The sequence below is a fragment of the Fukomys damarensis genome, unplaced genomic scaffold (assembly GCF_012274545.1).
Source record: "Fukomys damarensis isolate Sample0158 unplaced genomic scaffold, DMR_v1.0_HiC HiC_scaffold_21, whole genome shotgun sequence".
Taxonomy (NCBI): domain Eukaryota; kingdom Metazoa; phylum Chordata; class Mammalia; order Rodentia; family Bathyergidae; genus Fukomys; species Fukomys damarensis.
The window spans coordinates 30,768,725-30,782,404 of record NW_022900933.1 but is presented as its reverse complement, the minus strand read 5'-3'; positions in this window follow the sequence as shown (position 1 = coordinate 30,782,404).

Here is a 13,680-nt window from a genome sequence, read left to right as displayed (position 1 = left end):
CCAGAGTGAATTTTACTGTATGTAGAAACTGTTAGAGGTAATAAAGTAGAAAACTGAAAACTATGAAAATATTTTAAAAACTTGAGTATATAAAGAAGAAATTTTCAGATTCAACAAGGATTTTTTTTTTTTTATTGAGTTTATTGGTACATTTAGGGATACAGTACAGTTACATTCATTGTTGGGATCATGTACCTTTACATGGCAAGTCTTGATTCTCATTTTTTTCCCCTTACCTCTGCCCTCCCTTCACCCCCTCCTCCCCTCCCCATCTACACAGATTCAACAAGGATTTAAGTGTTCAGTTATACTTACGTACATGTATATGGTTGTCAAAGTTAATGCTTACTTATTAGCAAAAAAACCCCAACATATTTTAAACCCCAGTATGAAATTTCTAGGGCTTTTTTATTATGAACATATAAAAACACACAGATTTTTGATACATCATACCTATCATCTAAAGACCTTTTTCTTTATTTCTATACGAACACATTATTAATGCATTATTCTCAAATATTGCTAGTTTTATGACTTTAATGACCTAAGACTTAATAGCACAGTACTATTTTATGCAGCTTTGTGGTTATATATGTGTATAGATTTGATGAGCATAAATTTCATTAATTAAAAAAAAATATCAGCTGGGCATGGTGGCATATGCCTATAATCCCACCTGGCTGGCTGAGACAGGACGATCACAAGTTCAAGTCTAGCCTGGGCAATTTAGTAATTTAGGAAGACCCTGTCTCAAAGTAAAAAATAAAAAATGGCTGGAGACATAGCTCAGTGTGAAGGTCCTGGGTTCAATCTCTAGTACTCCTTCCCAAAAAGTATTTGAAATATGCATAGGATTTCTAAATGAAGATGGCCAGTGGGAAATAAACACTTTTTCTGTGATCAAATATTTGAAAATTTGCAAGTATCATAAAACATAATTTTATTTAAGAGAACATTCTGCTCAGATACTTCATTTCCTGGCTTTGTCATATGACTAATATTCATAAAAATGTGAAGAAAAAGAATTTAGGAAGCAGGGCCGGGGATTTAGCTCAGTGGTTCCTTCCGCTGCCTGCCTTGCAAGCGCAAGGACCAGAGTTCGATCCCTGGTACCAAAAAAATAAATTAAGGAACTTTAAAAAGAATTTAGGAAGCAACATAGTAAATCAAAAGCGTAGTGTGGAAGAGGTTTTTAAAACTTATTTTTGAAAGCAAGGTCCCTTAATGTTTGTAAATCATTTCCTATCTGATATGTAAGTTAAAGGCAATCATGCCTAGAACATGGGTCTAGATAAAGAACAGATCTGCCTGTTGACCCTCAGCATAGTCTTCTTTCTTAAGTTATGCTTTCATTTACAATAGAAGTCGTGCTTCAGGTTTTTTGGCAAGTAAAATTAGATAACTGTTGAATGATAAAAAATTCAGCCGTATAGCAAGTCATATCTACCACCTTTCAAAGTTGAACCAAATTATTTTTGTTTGTTGATATATTTTGAATCACACTTTTCATGTAAGATACAGAATAGTTTTTAATAGTCCAAAGTAATTGTCTCAAGGATCAGCTTTCAATTTGATGTAACAAAATACAACAGCTCTTTGTTCCTGCTAAGTCATAACCTCATTTTCCCCCTGCAATTCTGTTGTCACCTCTGCACTTAATTCTATTGTGAGAAACATTTTATCAACACCCTTCCCTTTTTCTATTTTCCAGACTGCATGCTGCTAATAGTGCCAATTTGGTTTTTATTGACATTTAGATGTGGCAGCCTTGAATTGCATATCAATTTGTAATGATTTGTGCTTAGCAGCTCTAACTTTCATGGGGTACTGCCAACTCAATTTTAAAGAATAATTCTACTTTTTAAAAATGTTAATTTTAAGCCAGTGAATTATATAATCTAACACTGTGAAAACTGAGGACCAAAGAAATGAGTTTCATCCTTGTCCCGTGCTTCCTTTCCTACTTCACTTTTAACGTGTTTTCTCAACCACAGCCATGCTTCAGCTCCTGTTCTGTGATTTAGAAAAAAAAAAGCCAAGGAGTACTCCAGAGGGACTTAAAAGCATTAGAGAGCATGATGTACCTTTCTATCCCCCTTCTTCCCCTTCATTTTGTATTTCATACCCTGAAGCCAGTTTAAACAGTGAATGCTTCTGAGTTTATGACAAGGATATCTGCACAATTATGTTGCCATGTAAAAAAAAAGTCACAGATATTTTGTGCCTCTAAACACAATTATGCACTGGTTGGTTTTTCAAAATTTCTGACGTTTTAAAAATCAAAAGTTGAAAAATAATAGACAACTCTCATTCATAAACCTTTTGATTATTCATAATCTCTAATTTTTAACATTCCATTACATTTGTTTTTTCTTTTATTTATATACTGAGACACACATACTCATGTATTACAGTATTACACTTTTGCATCTAAGGTGCCCATATATTTGATCAAACGCTGTTTGGTGTGCATAGGTGCATTCTGTCAGCAAATGGGAGCAGTCTACAGGAGATCAGGCCAAGCAGGCCCGCCCTACAGGCAAAGTTACATGAAGTGGCCCAAATGTCAGTGGTCCTTACTCCTGCTACAGTAAACTGCCTTTTCCCTCTCTCGGCCTGCAAGCATGGTCTTATGGGGAGTTTTATGATAAGCTGACAGGAAGAGAAAATACAGGCCTGGTTTACGATGATTTTGCAGGGATAGTACTTCGGTTGTTTACTCTGCTCAGGAGAAAGGAACAGATTAAGTATGACTTAAAGGAAATGTATGTGGCTGCCAATTGACAAGGGGTGGGATAATTTTATGTGTGAACTTGGTGGTCCAATGGTGTGCTCAGAGACTTGGTCAAGCTACTGTTCTGGAAGTTTCTGTGAGGTTGTTTTGGATGAGATTAACATTTAAATTGGTGGATTTACAAGTAAGGTGGATTGTCCGCCATAATGTAGGTGGACTCCATCCAATCCAATTGGAAAGCCTGAGTAAGAAGAAAAAGACTAGCCTTCTCAAACAAGAAAGAATTCTCTAATACCACCTTCAGACTTCATTTATATTAATGGGTCTTCCTGGTTCTACAGCAAGTCTTGTTTCAGACTCAGACTAGAATGTCACCTTTCCTGGATCTCTATCCTGCCAACCTTCAGGCCAGAACTGCAGCCTGGGAGTCATCCTAAGTCTGCAGCCTGCCTTCCCATCTGTAGAATTTATACCTTTACTCTCCCTAATCACACGAATGAATTCCTTATAATAAGCTTTTTTATGTGTGTGTGTGGGGAGTATATTTTCATATTGTGCCCTACTATTTGGAGAACCCTAATACAAATGTTTGCTGGACTTGTGATGGGGTTTCAGCCTGATAAATCCATTTTAAGTTAAAAATGCTGTAAGTTTGAAAGTGCTTTAGTACACCCAACCTATCAAATTTCATTATCTTAATAACACAGCACATGGTCGACTCATGATTGTGGGCTGCCTAGTGGCTGTGGCTTCCTGCCATTGCCCTGCATTTTGAGATGATATCATATCATATATCACTAGCCTGGGCAGAGATCAAAACTCATAGTTTTAAGTACAATTTCCACTGTCACCTTCACACTCATAAAGTCAAAATTCTCGATTAAACCATTGGAAGATGAGATATCTATAGTATCATGCCAGATCTTGGAAGTTAGAGGCCAATACTGAGATTTCTTTGATATTAAAAGTGCTGGAAAGAGGAAGGTGAAACTAATTATTGAGGAATGGGAAATAAGGGCCAGGACTGAAACTTTTCTTTAACAAAACAGGAACTTTTTATTAACATGTTAAGCTTTGTGTGCCTCCCCGCTTTTTATTGTTGAATTGATGTCTCAAAGAAAAAAGGTTTAAGGACCTAAAAATTGGACAAGTTTTTATATAGACGAACTTTGTTTTTAGAAGCTGATGTTATTCTTTAGATTATAGATTCATAATAAATTATGGTAATTTACTTCAGTGTAGCTGCAAGAAGCCATAAATTTCTATACTTCCTTTTGAATGCACAACTAAATCTGATAATGTTGCCTTTTATAATTGTTATTTTTTTCTGAAATGAAAAGAATTAGAATTCATTGATATGCTTATAGTATACTTACTGCAGTGTCATTTATATATTGTTGTGAATTAAATGTTCCTTGATAGTGGCAAATAGGATCCATTCAATATTGGGTCATTATGCTATTTGTGTTTCCTTTTCATGCTCTGGTTTCATGCATACAGCTATAATTATAATCAAAAGGCTGGTGTAGTCAAATGATAATGTGGGATTAGAAAAAGAGGTGAAGGCTTGATGTTCAGATAGGTACTAACATTTGGGCTTGAGAGATGATACTCGGGTTCCATTATAGGGGTGTTCCTTCTTAGGAGACCTGTATTTGAATCAACCGGTTAGATTATCCCCTAGGCAGTGCTAGGAACACATTGCTCAGTTTGGAATTCTGTTTTTGAGTTTTATAATTTATCATTCTATGTTTTGTCATCCGTTCTTTAGACTTTTTAGTTCTTTTGATTAAGATAATTTTTTAGTCCTTCTATTCTGCTTACAGTGATTTTTACCTCTCAGAATGACTATATAAATCTCATTTCATTTCCTGTGGCAGGTTTTTGCTAAGCTGAATGATGAAGTTTTCTATTCTTGCTTCAATACATTGGTTTTCTGCTTCTTCCTTCAGAGATCATTTCTGTCTTTTACTTAGGCTATTGACAGTCTTATCTTCTCCCACCTATGACAGCGTAACATAACCTTATCCTTTTCCATGTCCTTTACATCATCTCACAAATCCCTTCTCTCCTGGTTTCTATTTTTTTACCACTGCTAGAAGAAGCTACTCCCTTAGGAATCACTTATTCCACCTCTACTTTTCACAGCCTTTCTTATGTTCCCTTTGTCCATGGGTCTTCTTTTCCATCTGCCTTCTATGTTGGAAAAACGTTTCATATGATTCTTCCCACTTTTTGTCTCTGTTCCTTTCTTTTATATTACCTTTCTGGAATAGTATTGTATATATTCTTTTAAAGGTATTTTCTTGTTTTTCTACTACTTAACGCTCATACCCTCACTTCCTAGTAGTCTTGAGGCTCAAGGTTTGTTTTAGGTTACCAAAATTGACACCAAGGAGTTTCAAACTATCTTTAAAAGGCTGGAAGTGATTTGGGTTGCAATGTTATTGCACAGAATGATGACCGAGGATATTATGGCTCTATGAGGCCTTCTGGAATAATCAGTGGTTCTTTCAGATAGTTTGTAGTTCTGATCATGGGACAGTTTTTTCTAGCTCCCCAAGTTATGACCACAGTTATCTGGAGTCCAGCCAATGCTATTTGACTTTAAAGTTTGAAAAGGAGTTGGTCTGGGGAAGGTCATTTTTGTGGTCACTATTCTATTTAGCAGTCAGACCATTACATGTTTACGGATATATTATTATACAAATAACTCCCTCTTTTCTATTTTGATCGGTTGTTTTATATTTTATTTATTTGTTTATTTATTTATTTTTTGGTACTGGCAATAAAACTTGGGACCTTGCACTTGTGAGGCAGGCAGTAAGCTAAATCCCTGGCCCAAAGAAAGTGATCCTCTTCCTTCTTCTTCTTTTTTTTTTTTTTTTTTTTTTTTTTTTTGGTATTGGGGATCAAACTCAGGACCTTGTGCTTGAGAGGCAGGCAGCAGAACCACTGAGCTAATTCCCTGCCCTTGTTTATATTTTAAATAACCTCACCATCTTTTAAAGTTAAAAAATGTAGAGAAGTCTGGCTTCTTTCATTACACTCTTAGAATTAGAATTTGACTTTTGCCTCATCGTTCCACTATTGATGGTTCTCCGTGTGTGTGTGTGTGTGTGTGTGTGTGTGTGTGTGTGTGTGTGTGGTCACCAAGTTCTTCTCTCTGTATTTGACTTTGTGAGTACTTCTCCTTTTATTAACATTACATTTTTGCTTAGATTCAGTACATGTTTAGTTTATTAACCATTTCTCTGGTTCTTTTTCTTCCTACTTCATAACTGTTAGTAATGATCAAGACTTGCTTTTCTTTTATGTGATCTCTTGAAGGGCTTTTGCTTAAAGCTTTAACCATTTCCTCGCTGCTAATAGTATTGTACATGGGATCTATCGAACTTTAGTTCCTTGTCTAGGGCTGCCTACACAGCAGCCCTTTTGGAATATTCTGCCATCACTTCAGAGTCAGTGTTGCAACCCCCAAACTTCCCCTTTTGACTTCCTTATTCTGTCAGTTACACTACCGTTCACGGACCTAGATTTCATGTGTTTCAAATATGGACCTGCCTTAGTCCATCTGGGCTACTATAGCAAAATATCGTAGACTGAATAACTTATAAACAAGGTAAATTTATTTTTATAGTTCTGAAAGCTGAGAAGTCCAAGATGTTTGTTTCATAGCCCTTTCTAGATGTGTCCTCATATGGTGAAAGAAGTGAACAGAATCTCAGGCTCTTTCATAACACACTAATTTCATTTATGGGAGTTTTGCCCTCATTACCTAATCACCTCCCAAGACCCCACCTTTTAGTACCAACACAATTAGTTAGATTTCATCATTAATTTGTAAGAGACATAGCCATTCAGATCATAGCTGGGACTGAGGTAAAAAATGGAACATAATTTCAATTAATTTGTCTTTGAAAGTGAAGATCTTAACCTCTTTGGATTTTGTAGCTTCAGCACCCAAGATACTTATTCATTTTGGAAATTGAACATTACAGTGATTCTTGGGTTCATTCTAGATTTTACTCACCCATACTCACTAGCACACATCTAGCTTATTGCAATAACCTCATCATCTTTTAGCATTAGTTTTTTTCTTGCTTCTGTCCATACAGCACACTACTGCCAGAGTAATTTTCCTAAAACATTACTTTCATCATGTTGAGAGCTATCATTTGCAGATTCCTAGATTCAATTAAAACTAATTAGTCTGACATTCCGCATTTTCAGTCAGCTAGTTCCATGTACCTTTTTTGTTGTTTTTACCCCCACACACACAGTATAGCTAATTATAACTGTCCTCTTATTGTTCTCTTCTGGGGAAATATTTATTCCCATTTATACCTTTGCTTCAGCTTTTTTTCTAGCCCAGAATTCCCTGGCCATTCTCTCATTTTTGCCAGTACATAGCCTGTATTCTTAACTAAACACCTTGCACTGGCCTAGAGCCTAGCCATTTAGTAGATATTTGTGAATGTTTCTTAAAAGAATGAATGAGGACCTACATTCTCAATAAGCTTTCCTGACTGGCTTCACATGATAATGGCATTTTCTTTTGTGTGCATGGGCTTTTTAAGTCTGTTTATTAGATTTCTCACCTATTCCTGAACATTTAATAAATGAGCAATTCATTAAATAAAATCTAGTACATCAGTGCATTAATCATATAATAAGAAACATATTTGAAATGGCTTCATGAAAATGCATTATTAGCCTTTGCTACTTTAGTTGTAAAAATGCTTTCAAATTAAACCTTTTCTTAGCTTTAACCCAAGTGAATCACTGAATCTAATCAAATGATTTCAGCACATGCCCTATGCAATTGCATTTGTGCAGCTTAGCAGAAACTATGGCAACAGAATGAAAAATGTGTTTTTACTGATTGTTTTCCTCCGTAAGAGTGGGAAGTTCCAAGTTAAACATCTCGTAACTTTAAAAACAATGATCATAGGTAATATGTATTACAAATTACATCTGATGATAGAATTGTCTAGAAAGTTGGATTAAGAAACCATTTACCAATAATGCATCCATGGCTGAAATGTGCCAAGAAGATTATACCAAAGATTAACAATAGTTATTGTTGAGTATTGGGATTACAGGAGTTTTTAGGGTCTACTTTACTTTATGTCTATTTTACGTTTTTGTTAAAAAGTGATCCTGGATTATTTATAATGAAACAAACAAGGTTTATTTAAATCAAGGGGTATAATTTTAGCTTAAATTTATCCTTTTTAAAATTTTATCACCCACTACCTCACACACATCAGGCTAGCTACTATCAAAAAGAGTAGAAAATAACAAGTGTAGGTGAGGATATGGAGAAATCAGAATTCCTGTGTACCGTTGGTAAAATAAGACATACAGCCTCTGTGAAAAATAGTGTGAAAGTTCCAAAAATTTTTGAAAATAGAATGCAATTTGATTTAGCAGTTCTGTTTTCAATAATGTTTTCATTACTGTGAGAATTGAAAGTAAGGGCTCAGTGAAGTGTTTGTGTTCACCTATGTTCATAGCAGAATTATTTATGATCGCTAAAATGTGGAAGCACTGAAGTGTCCACTGACAGGTAAATGGATAAGCAAAAGTGGTGTATACAAAAGTAATTCTGACAAATGCTTTAACATGGATGAAACTTAAGAACATGTGAGATACTTGGAATAGTCAAATTCATAGAGAAAGTAGAATATTATTTGCCAGGAGTTAGGGGCAAGAGGGAATGGGGAGTTACTGTTTAATAGTTATAGCTTCAGTTTTACAAGATGAAAATAGTTAAGGAGATTAATGGTGGGGATATTTAGACAACATTATGATACATTTAATAGTATACTTAATACATTTAATGGTACACTTAAAATTACTGAGATGTTAAATATAAATAAAAATTTAAAATTACCCCATCATTTTCTACACTGCATATAGCCATATTAGTATTTATTTATTAAATACATAGGAGAGGCTGAAGGAATCCAGTCATAATGTAATGAACCAGTTATTTTATTTTATATCTGTTATATAAGATTGTTCCTTTAAGAACTGTTCAAACTGTTTTTAAAAGTCTGAGTCATTTTCATACTGAAATTCATTTGAGTTTTGACATTTGCTAAAAAATCAGTTGATTTCTTATTAAAGGATTTTCTTAAATTCGGTTTTAAAAACAGTTACCTAACCAGGAAATCTGTGTAATAGGAAAATGACACTAATCAACAAATGAAGAGTGTCCAGTGGGATAATTCCTAATATTTTAATAAGAAAAAACTGATTAAAATTGCTTTGTAAGCTGAGCATGGTGGTGCACACCTGTTATCACAGCACTGTGGAAGGCTGAGGCAGGAGGATTGCAAGTTTGAGCTCAGTCTGGGCAACTTAGCAAGAACCTGTCTCATCATTTGAATAAGGACTGGAATGGCCTGGGATTTAGCTCACTGGTTCCCCCACCTGCTTTGCAAGCGCAAGTTTGAGTCTGATCCTCGGTACCAAAAAAAAGGACTAGGAATGTAGGTCATTGTAAGACCGTTGGTTTAATCCCCAGTACCACCCAAAACTAAACCTTTGTGCAAGCATTAAAATTGTTTATACTTTTCTAAATGATTATACTCAATAATGCATTAACATAAAAACATGATAAATGCTTTTGACAAGAGACTAAGCTGATTAACAGTAGAGATAGGCTTAAAGTAGACCTTTAAAAGATCTTAAGTGTTGTTTTAGTCCAAGTTTGCTAGTAGTTACCTATTCATAGGATGTGGGCATCAGAATAAAAGACAGCTGGGCTGGGGATTTAGCTCAGTGATGCTGCTGCCTGCCTCACAAGCACAAGGTCCTGAGTTCAATTCCTGACACCCCACCCCCAAATCACCCTGAAAACAATTTATATGGTCATTGAACTGAGTACCAACTAAATAGCTCTAGTTTTAGTTTCTAAAGTTCATTGATATTCTTTATTTGTGAAGGATTTTCATAAGGCATTGTTTTTATGGGAAAGAGTTGTTTTGGTTAGGATTTAGATGCTGATTATGATAAAGTTTGGTGCTATTATGCTGTTATAGCTAAAAATCCAGAAATGTCTAAGTTATATTCTACCAGTCTGCCCTTTTCCCTTAGGAGCCACGAGGGGTCTGTCTATAAGAAATAGTAGCTACTGGTAGTAGGAATCAGATTACCATTTAGTAAGAGCTGTGCATACTTTTGACACACCAGTGTAGAATTCTTCCATAAAAGTGAATTTGTGCAAGTATATTAGGCTTAAGGCCTAAGTGAGGGCTCCCTACTTCCCTCCCAGCCCCATCTGACATCTTGGGCCAGTTGTGTTCAGATGTGCAGCTTTAAAGGCCAGAAGGGAGAACAAATTAGCCAATGAACAACAGGTGTCTTAGCTTGGACTTCTATAACAGATACCATAAACTGGATGGCATAAATAACAGATATTTATTTCTCAGTTCTGAAAGCTGGGAAATCAAAAGTCAAAGTACTGGCAGCTCCAGTCTCTGGTTGGGACTGTTTTCCTGGTTTGTAGATGGTTGTCTTCTCATCGTGTCCTCTCTGAGCAGAAGCAGAGAAAGAGGAAGCAATCATGCCCTCTTCGGCATTTTTTGTAAGAGCATTTGTCCGTCATGAGGGCTCCACACTCATGAATCAATTACCTCCCAAAGGCCCCATTTCTAAAAACCGTTACTTTAGAAATTAGAGTTTCAACATATGAATTTGGAAGGATACAAACATTGAGACCATAGCACCAGGTCCAAGGCTCCTTGAATCTATTTAGCCAGCTACTGTATCTTCTGAAGGGAGAAGTCCAACGAATGAATGATGTGCTCCAGGGAAGTGAGCTATCCTGGACATTTAAGGCCAAAAAAAAAAAAAGAAGACCTTTGTGGAGACTGATCTATTTTAACACAGTGACTCTGCCTACCACTAACTACCCACTCAGAGTTTTGGACTCTTGAATGGTTAGATTACTAGCAGCTTCTCTTACCTCTGGGAAGAACTAGAAAAGGGGTTGGGCATAGGCTTGGGGTAGGAAAAAGAGCAAAAGTTTGTTTTTTTTCTTTTCTTGTAGAACCACAATAAAATGCTATTGACTGTGACGAAAGATAATGATTTTAGCTGTCCATGATGCATGCCTGTTTCTGGTACATTCTGGTTGCAGGCATGCAGGTGTCTTCACTTCTTACCAGCCTGTTTTGGACTTTACTAAGGCATATGAGTGACTCCCAATTTCTAAAGAGTTTTCTGCAATTGGTGATGTTTTTGTCACCTTTAGGGTGGAATAAAATGTGTAAATATTTTAAATCTCATGCCAATAAATGTAATATTATTACAGGGAAGTTTGAGCTCATGTTCTTAGGTTAGCAATTTAATTAAGAGACATACAGTTTATTTTTAGAACTTAATATTCAAAGGCTTTAACCACGATGACAAAATAATAGCATAGAAATGAGAACTATTTAGAAGCCTAGACTCACATGCTTGAACACATGCTTTTCATTGTTTAGGATTCCATGTATGATACCTATTCATTTGCTTTGTTTGTTTGTTTCTGGTGCTGGTGATCAAACCTAGGGCTTTCTTTGTTCATGCTAAGCTCATGTCCTACCACTGAGCTATACTGCCTGGTGCTACCATTTGCTGATGTGGGTTTTGTCATTAACACAGTGAAAGAAATCTTTGTAATTAGCAAAGATTTCCCATCCCTAAATGATTGAGCTTTTCATTGATTTTATTTTGTGGTACCGAGTACTCAGAATTTAATCCTAAAACAGAAAAATTAGCAGTCATTGGAGAAAAATAATCTGGGCTTTGCACAGAGTAACGTTTATAATGTTCAGTACAAATTCAAAATTGTCCTACATAGGAAGAATCAAGAAAATGGAATACATGCCAATAGTAAAGAAATATCAAATGAGTCCTATCTTGCGGTGAATGAGATATTGGAAATAGTAAATAAGAATTTTTTTTTTTTTTTTTGGTACCGGGGATTGAACTCGGGCCATTGTGCTTGTGAGACAGGTGCCAGAACCGTTGAGCTAAATCCCCAGCCCACTAGATAAGAATTTTAAAGGTACTATTATATCTTGAAATAAAAGAAATAAAATGATACAATTTTGGCATAGGAAAAAATAGAAAAACTTACCAGACAAAACAATGAGAAGACCCAGTGGAAGTTTTATTATTTTTTAGTACATGTTTCCAGTAAATTATGATCATATTCATTATAGGAAGTTTGTACATGTACATAACACATCTTAATTCTTTTTTCTTTTGTACCCTTCCCCTTCTCTCCTTCCCTGTTCCCAATTCTTCTTCCCCTCTCCCAAATGGAAATTTTAGAAATGAAAACACAGTATTTGAAATATCATAAGATGAATTTAACAGTTGAACAAAAATGTCAAAAGAAGGGCCAGGGATTTAGCACAGTGGTTCTGCCACCTGCCTCCAAAGCACAAGGTTCCCAGTTCGATCCCGGTACCCCTCCAAAAAAATGTCAGAAGGAAAAAGTAAGATAAAGCAATAAAAGTGAGCTAGTATCAAAATCAGAAAGGAAAGATATTAGGAAAAAAAAATGAACAGAGCCTCAGGAAGAGAATAGAAGAAAAAAAATTTTTGAGAAATAAGGCCCAAATTTAGCCCCTGTCAGAGGCACATACCTATAATCTCAACTACTTGGGAGGCTGAGGCAGGAAATTGAAAGTTCAAGACCAGCCTGGGCATCTTAATGAAACCCCTTCTCAAAGTAAAAAATAAAAGGGATGGGCTCAGTGGTAAAATGCCCTTGGGTTCGATGCATACTACTAAAAAAATCCAAGTTTGATAAAAGAATAAAAACCTACAGATAAAAGATATGCAGTTAATTTACAACAGAATTAACCCAAGTAAGAATATGTTAAGGCATACTATGGCAAAACTTCAAAACCAAAGATAAAGAACAAATTGGCTCAAGTGGTTCCACTGCCTGCCTTGCTAGCGCAGGGCCCAAGTTGGATTCCCGGTACCAAAAAAAAAAAGAACAAATGTTGAAACAAGGAATAACACAGTTTACAACAGTCTATTTAATGACTGACGTAACCTTGAAACCATGGAGGTCAAAAGGGAGTTGAATAACTTATTTAAAATGCTAGAAGAAAAGAAAAGAAGCCAGTCAATCCAGAATTCTCTGTCACAGAAAAATATCCTTCAACAACCAAGGTCATTGTGGAGTTAAGGATGATGATAGAACAAACCATATGAGTATACTAAAAACCACAGAATTCTGCATTTCACAAGGGTTTTATGTTATGTGAATTGTATCTCAGTTAAAAATCTTTAATGAAGGTAAAAATAAAAGTTTTTTTCCAGATAAAAGAAAACTCAATATATCACCTGTACAAGGAATATCAAAGGAAGTTCTTCAGGGTTAGGGGAAGTGATAGCAGTTGAAACTTTGAATCCCTAGAAAGGAGAAGTCATCCAATATGGAAACTGTATGGACACATGCAAAAGTCAGCCCCCAGTCTCCCTCCTCCTCCTCTCCCTCTTCCTTTTCCCCTTCCTTTCCTTCTTCTTTTTTTTTGGGGGGGGGTGGAGGGAAAGGTCTCACTTTGTAGCTCAGGTAGGTGTCAGACTCACTATGTAGCCCAGGCAGGCCTCCTGGCATTTAAATAAATATTGATTAAACACTACAGTCAAAATCCTGGAAGCACCTTCCACACCCACCACCCTCCCCTTGGTTAGCAATTGGAAACCTGGTTAGAACAGAGTCCTGAAATAGACCACACTTATATGGCTAATTGGTTTTTTACGAAGGAGCCAACATTAATTAATGGTGAAGAAGTACAGGTTTTTTTCTTCTATAAGTGTTACTAGAACAACTGGAAATCTGTGGAAAACAATCTTGACATCTCACATTGTACAGGAAAGTTAATTCATAATGGATCATAGACTTAAATGCAAGAGCTAAAAACTGT